The following is a 7,738-nucleotide window of genomic DNA, read 5'->3' as shown; positions in this document are numbered from 1 at the left end:
TGAGTCCTCACCTCTGCCACACGCTGGTTCTCGTCATGGCAGTGGAAAAAGAGTGGGAGCAGGCTCTTGCGCACGTGCGACTTCAGGGCCTTTCTTTCCCCTTCCGGTAAAAAATACAGCAGCTCTCGGAACATGAACATGGAGCACAACTGCACCTGGCTATCATCCTGTATGAAAGGAAGAAAGAAGGACCTGAGCATGGGGAGCTTCATGCCCACCCGGGCCCAGGCCTGAAAATGCGCAGGGCACAAAGTGTGCGGGCAGCAGCCGGTGGCTGTGGCTGGGGGCACAGAGCCTTACGTTGTCAAAGAGCAGCGGGAGCTCCTCAGCCAGCTGCAGGGCGAGGGGGCTGGCTATCGGGGCGCCATTGCACAGGAACAAACCGCTGAGGAGAACCATGGTCATCCTAAGCATGTCGCTGTCATTTTCCTGCAGGAGCTCTACCAGCCTTTCGTGCAGGCTCCACATTCTTATGCAGGCCTGCGAGGAAGACGAGTGTGTGAAACGCCACCCTGCTGCCACAGGGCCCAGAGGCCAAAGGCCTGTGCCAGAGCACTCGGGCAGCTGGAGCGGGAGGCAGGAGAGCTGGGAGCGGCTGCCTCAGCGCCCAGAGGCCAGCCGAGCCCAAGCGACTGCCTTCCCCAGCCCCACGCTGGCAGCATGGCTTCAGCCACTGCCCTCTTCTCACCGAGACACTGGTGCCGAGCACCAGGAGTCCTCTGAGTGCCAGGCGACGCATCTCCCTGCACTCGCTCTGCAGGTTCTTGGACATGACCTCCAGGACGCTGTCACGGCATTCACTCAGGTTCAGGCACCCCAGGATCTGGAAGGCACAAGGCCGGTGACGGGGGAGCCAGCCGGCAGGAGCCCGGAACCACCCAGGGCCAGACCCAGGCAGCAGCACAGGGCGCAGGCACCGTCCCGGGCAGCTGCGGCCACGAGAGGGCAGAGAGCTGGGAGGCAGCTGAGCGAGGCAGCGCTGGCCCTCAGGCTCACCTCCACAAGGAACGCCATGGCAGCCAGATCCCGGGATGGCATGTCTTTGCTGAGCAGCCCGAGCAGGTAGAACGCAATCGCAGAACACAAGGTTTCGGATGCGTGGTGCATTTCTCTGACAGGGGGAAATAGGAAGCAAAACCCTGAGCCAGCAGGGGTAATCTCCCAGGACTGACTCACAGAGGTCTGGCCTCTCTCCACCACCCTGCAAGGGAGAGCCAGGCCCTTTGGGAGGTGGCTGCTCTTGGGCACACTCCTCTCCCAGCCTTTTGCAGTCTTCCTTGGCCATCCCTTGGTGACAAGGCCCTCTGGCCCACGACCACGGGGACTGTGGGGGGCACCCCGGGCACAGGGCACAAATGCCGGGGGCAGCTGGGGAGCAGGGGGTCTCACCTGGCCAGCACGCCCACAGCACAGTGCTGGGTGTCAGCACAGAGCAGCGTGTCCCAGCCACGCTTGTCTTCCATTGCCACCACCACGTCCTCATAGTGCAGTCGGCAGAGCAGGTCCTTCAGGGTCTGCTCCACAAAGCTGTGTGCAGAGCAAAGCCCAGGTGATGCTGAGGGCACTGGCACCTGCCCTGGGCACGTGGAAGGGACAGGAGGACTGCCATGGAGCACCTGTTGGGGTCGGTGGCGAGGCCGTGTTGCTGCTGGCATCCCTTCCAGAAGGTGTCGGCCGCCTCTGGCATATCCAAGGTGCTGAAGAGCACTTGGAAGAGCAGATGCACAAAGAGGCGGGGGAAATGCACGGTCACTACGTGTGGGACACAGGGCATCTGGAGGATCTTCCACATCACCACGGTTGCCTGCAAAGGACAGAGCAGCCCAAGCTCAGTGCTGAGGTGTCCGTGTGGCAGGGCCCCAGCATGGGAAGGAGAGGCCAGCGGAGACGCAGGGGGAGCACCGGGCCTGGTGGCTCTGAAGCTGCCCCTAGGCCAGGTTTCAGCCCAGTGCCTGAGGCAGGGAGATGCCATGGGGGAGGGAGGATGGAGACCTGATGGAGAGGTAAGCTTGGGGTGAGCAAAGGCCACTTGCAGAAACTCACAGCCAGGGCAAGGACAGCCGTGTGGTCCCCATCAGAGGTGCACATGCTGTGCTCCGGCCAGTTGCCCAGCACGTCAAGGAGTGCAAGCATGGCCGGCTCTGCAGTCCTGCACGCGCACATGATGGCCTTCCACATGGTGGTAGCAGCTCTGTGGGGTCAGAGCTCTGTCTCAGGGCGGTCTGGGACACAGCGCTGTGGCCTGGGCCGCAGCAGGGACCTGAAGTAGCTGCCAGCCCTGCCTCTGGCCACTGCCCCTCAGCACACAGGCAGCTCAGCCCAGTGGGGACTGGCCCCTGAGGAGCAGGGAGGGAGCATGGCAGCATGCTGGGGGCTGACATGCCAGGGCTGGCAAAGGGAGGAGGCAGAGGGCCCTGGAATTCTCTGTCTGTCAGACACGTGGGACAGGCTGTACAGGGTGATGGGCTGCTGAGGCCTGAGCCTTGTGAGCACGTGGGCTCTGTACCTGTCACATGATGGGGCCACACGCAGAAGAGCCATCACCACATCAGCGGGCTGTGCCTCTGCCAGATCCAGAAGGGGCCTGTACAGGTTGTACTGAGGAAACTCATTGGCCACGAGCCACTGGTGGATGTACCTCACCATGGCGGGTACCTGGAGAAGGCAGGGGAGATTTGGAAAGCTGCCAGAGGGAGTAACGTGCCCAGCTGCCCCAGAAAAGTACTTCCCTTGCCATCAAACCGCCATGGCCTCAAGGCTTACAGTGAGCAGCAGGCATGGCCTGGGAGGCCAAGCAATTGCTGGGAGGCTGGAAGCCAGGCCACAGGCTGCTTACTTGTTTTGGACTGGAAGGACCCTCCTCCACAAGCATATCCAGCAGGGCAGCACTGGTCTTGGTTTTGAGGACGGGAGGGTACGCTCTGATCACGCTGCCCATGACGCTGGCCTCTTCCTCCCGAATCCTCTTCATGAATTTGCCAACCATCTGTAGCAGAAGGGCAAGAAGCAAGGGATGTTGCGTGGAGTGCTCCGAGCACGGTGGTGGGCTGAGCAGTGACAACAGGCTCAGCAGTGACAACAGGCCCGACTGGGCATGGCTGCAGGTACCTGCGCTGTCCTGCGGAAGAGGCCACGGGTGCCTTCCTGCTCTTGTGCGCGCTCCACGGCTGCCCCTGGCAAAGAGCGAGAACAGCCCGAGCTGAGGGGCTGCAGGAGAGGCCGGAGAACACAAGGCCAGCCCTGTGCTCCCCAGGCAGGGACAGCCCCGCGATGCCCCAGGGCTTGGAGCACGGCTGCGGGGTGTCTGCCCCGACCCCTGCTCCGTCCTCTCCATGGGCTTGTCCACAGGAGTTGGGATGGGATGGGATGGGATGGGATGGGATGGGATGGGATGGGATGGGATGGGATGGGATGGGATGGGATGGGATGGGGCCAAGCTAGCTGCGGGCACCAGCCCTGCCACTCACCCTTCTGCACTAGCTGGAACTGCTCCACCTCTTCAGGCTGCTGTGCTGGAGCAGTTCCAGGGCCTTCTTTCTCCTCCTTCCCCCAGGCCAGCTTGGGCACGCTCGCAGGTCTCTGCTCTGTGTCACTGCCTGGGTTCATGGCTACTTGCAGGAGAAGATGGCTCGGAAAAGTCTGAATCAGCAAGTGCTGCAGTTGTGCCTTGAAAGCACCTGCAAGAGTGAAGTCCTGGCTAGGTTACAGAACAGCAAGTCCTGCACTCTGGTCTCGAGGGCTCCAGCCACAAGGACAGGAGACTCCTCGTCAAGGAGCGTGGTCAGTGAATGCCACAGTCTGCCCTAAAGAGCACCTGCAGAAGAGAAGCCTTGGGAAGGCCAGAGGTCACCAAGTCCTGTGGTCTCGCCACGAGGTCACCTGTAGGAGTAACGCCTCGGGAAAGCTCCGGGTCAGTAAGGAACGAGTGCACTGTGCTCTGTTCCGTCCTGTCCCGTCGCGTGCACCGAGCACAATGGTGTGGCCACGTCGCTGCCAACACCTAGGTCCCTGCATGTCACAAAGGGCCCTTGGACACGTAGTCCCATTCCATTCCATGGTGACCATGCCGCACCGTGTCACAAAGGGCCCTTGGACACCCTGCCAGCTGCCCTGGGGCCGCTGCCAGCCCCCCCCAAAGTGGCCCAGGTTGGAAGGAATGCCTTTCCCCAAGTGTCTCAGAGAGCCCGACAGGATCTTTAGGAACGGCTCAAACCATGAGCAAACGCTGCCCTGCTCTGCGGGCTCACGCTCCCCCGTGGCTGCTGACGCAGCAGCAGCGGGAAGGGCACGGGGCCTTCCACAGAAGCTGGCACGGCCTCCTCAGGACACATCCCGCATGGTGGCCACGCTAAGCGTGGCCATGTGACAGAGACAAGGAACGTGTGGGCCAGGGCACCAATGCTGCTCTGAGCCCTGGGGCCCGGGGAGCACTGACATCAGCCCGTGTGGCAGAGTCCCCGCCGAAGCAAAGTCCCCCCAAGCGCTGGCAGCGCTGGTGCCCATCTCCTGCCCCAGAGACCTGTGCCTCCAGAGGGCTTCTCTGCCAGAGGGCAGCCAAAGCTGACGTGCACTGGGGGCTGTGCTCCATCCTACAGGGCCTCTTGGTAGGAGCACCTGGAGCACCTGGTGGCAACATTTGGTATGGGCCAGATGATGTTGCTCCTTCCTGGAATGATTTTTTCAAGGAAGGGATTAGCAGTAGCACAGAAACACCAACAGCTACAGAATTTCACAGCACAAAGAGACTCCACCAAAACACTGCCATGTTTCCTTGTGCTTTTCTGTCTTTCTTGCACTCGGAAAGAAAAAGAATTGGCCCATCCTCTGCTATTCAACTGTCCACTTACGGGTGTCTTCCTGTGGCAGCTCACGTGCAAACACAACAGGCTGCCTGCTGAGCGTGGCAGTGGATGGCCACAAACAGGGAAGTGCCTGGTGAACATCAAGGCAGACACCTGGGGAAGTGCAGAGGATAGGGATAACTCTGGGAGGAGAAGCTGTTCTGTGTCTCTGATGAGGGTGCCAGCGCACTGAAGGAGCGGCCAAGACAAGTGCTGGAAGCAGCCGTGTCCTGCTCTTTTCTTCTGTCAGATGCACACGGACAGACTTGTTGCCCACAGGTTCACCAGACTTGATCCCGGAACAATGGAAGCCCAGGCATGGGTAGGAAATGGCCTCAGGCAAGGGCAAAGCAGGATCTTCTAGCAGCAAATCCTGAGCTTGTGAAGCGAGCCATGTCCTCAGCAGACACCAAAGTGCTTCCCTCCAAGCCTGAATGCTGGCCACACGTGCCTGCCTTTCTTCAGGGCCTGCTGCTGCTTTCTTTGTTGCAAGCCAGTCCACAATTTAAGCTGGAAGCTCATGCACGTGTTTTTAAGGTGCCTGCACGGAGGAGAGGGATGGCAGCTGCAGCCCAGGGCTTGTGCTGCCTGTCCCAATGGCACCAGTGCTGCTGCCTGGGGGTGCCTGCCAGTGGAAGGCAAGTCTGCCCTCAAGCACGGCCACTGAGGTCAGTCAGGGGCACAGGCTGCAGCTGCAGCTGGCAAGCACTGCTGTGAGGCTGGCAAGGCAAGAGAAAGCCATTGTGGCCAAGTGTGCTGAACCCTTTTGCTAAATCACATGCAATGATGCCCACAGTATCACCTCTTCTGGCAATGGCAGCTGGCGCATACGCCTCCTTGAGAAGGTGCCGGTGACAGGGCTGCTGCTGTTCCTGTGCACGCTCTGGTGCTGTTTCTGTAGTGTCCAGAGCCACTTTGGCAGCAGCGACTCAGCAGCCCTGCTCGAGGAGACATCGCCGCCCTCGCCATGGAGGCAGCAGCCCTGCGGGCCCAGAGCTCTGCGTCAGCAGGGCCTCATCCTCAGCACCGTGGCCTGGGCAGCCACGGGGGCCCCGGCTGGCCGCCAGCCCTGCTCTGCCCGCTGCCCTGGCGGCACCCAGTGACCGTGCCCCGGCGGGGCCCCCTTGCCCTCCTTGTCTCCAGCCAGCCCAGCCTGGGCACCTCAGGGGTATCCCCACCCTCCTGCTGAGGCCCGGCCTGCAGGGCTTCTGCCCCAGGCGTGGGAGCCTCTCTGGGGAAGTGCCAGAGAGCAGCCGGCTGTCAGGAACAAGGTGGCAGCCTGGGAGCTACTTATGGCCTCTGACACCCAATTCCTCAGGGCTTCCCACCAGCCTGTGTTCCTACCCGCTACTGTCCCCCTGGCGCCTCCTGCCCCCCACTCCCTCCCACAGGGCCCTCGTGCCTTCCCAGCGCCTTATCCCGTCAGGGCCCCTGCAGCACCTCATCCCTTAACGGCCTCCCACTGCCCCGTTGTCCCCTCAGGGTCTCCCCCAGCCCGGCCAAGCTGCCCAGCAGCGGCGCAGCCCCGAGGGAGCTGCAGAGGAGCCGGATCGAGAGGCACCTCGGAGCCCTCAGCAATGCAGGCAGCAACAGACGGACAGGAGGACACAGATGGCCCTTCCTGGCTGGGCAGGAGGGCTTGTGGCCATCTCCAGGCACCAGTCCGGCAGGGATCCCCACAGCTCCGGCCCCTGCCCAGCCGCTCTGTCGCCAGCACAAAGGCTTCAGCAGAACCACCAAAGGCCAAGGGGCTTCTGGCCATCTCCCCTTCCCCACAGCACGCCTGGGCAGCTTGCTTGGCATGAGGACCCGTTTTCCCCTCTTCTCCGGTGCCCTGTGGATGCTGGGCACCAAAGAAAGCTCCTGGGAGTCTGGGTATTAGAACACATTCTATATTTATATCCTAAAGAACAACTAAAAAGAAGGAAAAAAACAATCTTAAAGAAAAATCCCCCCTGGTTTAGACAGCCCTTTAGCAGACAGAGAGTCACTCAAATCAGCTCTCCTGAGAGCTCCAGCAGCACAGCCAGCCGTGGCCCCAGAGACAAGGCTGTTCCTTGCGTGCCCTCCGAAACCGATCTTGCAGCCTCTGCAAGATGGAGCGCGGAGCTCTCTCCACAGCCCGGAGGACAAAGGCTGTTTCGAGAGCCAGGCTTCTGCAGGAAGGGCTGATATCCTCTGCCTTGTCTTCAAGGGCTGTGAGGGAGAGGAACAGAGCCAGGGTCAGATCCCGGATCGGTGGGGACCCGAGGAGACCCCCGTGCCAGGGCCATGCCAACCGGCTCTGGCCATGGCCAGGAGGGAGCAGGGAGCAAGGGGATCAGCCCGAAGCTACCGGACACTATTGCCCAACGTGGGTCTGAAATCGGTGCGTGTGCTCCGGCCGCGCCAGCCCTGCTCCGCACAGGGAGCAGAGCCCTCGGCGGTGGGCAGGGGTTGCAGCTCCCCCCGGCAGCCCAGCCGGGGCTGGCAGCCCTCTGCCTCCACTCACCCTGACGGATGTGCCGGAGCTCTCGCTTGTGAGCCCTGAGGTGCCGCCCGGCCATCCCTGGGAACACAGAGCCTGTCACGGCGGCAGCGGCACAGCTCCCTGCCAGCAGCGCTGCCAGCCCTGGGGCCACACACCCTCCTGGCCCAGGCAGGGCACGGGCCGGGCCCTTGCTGCATGCTGCCGGCCAAGGTCACGGCTGCGAGAGGGCGGCAGCAGCTCCGAGGGCAGGCGGGGCTCCACATTGTGCTGGAGCAGTCTGGCACTGCCGGGGCAGCAGCCAGGGCTGGGGCTTAGCTGCAGTACGGTGAGGAGAAACTGGGTTGGGTGGAGTAGGGTGTGGCATGGCAGGGTGTGATAGGGTTGTGCATGGTAGGGTGTAGTGGGGTGGGGCTGGGTGAGACAGGTT

Source organism: Haemorhous mexicanus, chromosome 18 (genome assembly GCF_027477595.1).
Source record: "Haemorhous mexicanus isolate bHaeMex1 chromosome 18, bHaeMex1.pri, whole genome shotgun sequence".
In the NCBI taxonomy this organism is placed as follows: domain Eukaryota; kingdom Metazoa; phylum Chordata; class Aves; order Passeriformes; family Fringillidae; genus Haemorhous; species Haemorhous mexicanus.
Note: the sequence above shows the minus strand (reverse complement) of the source record.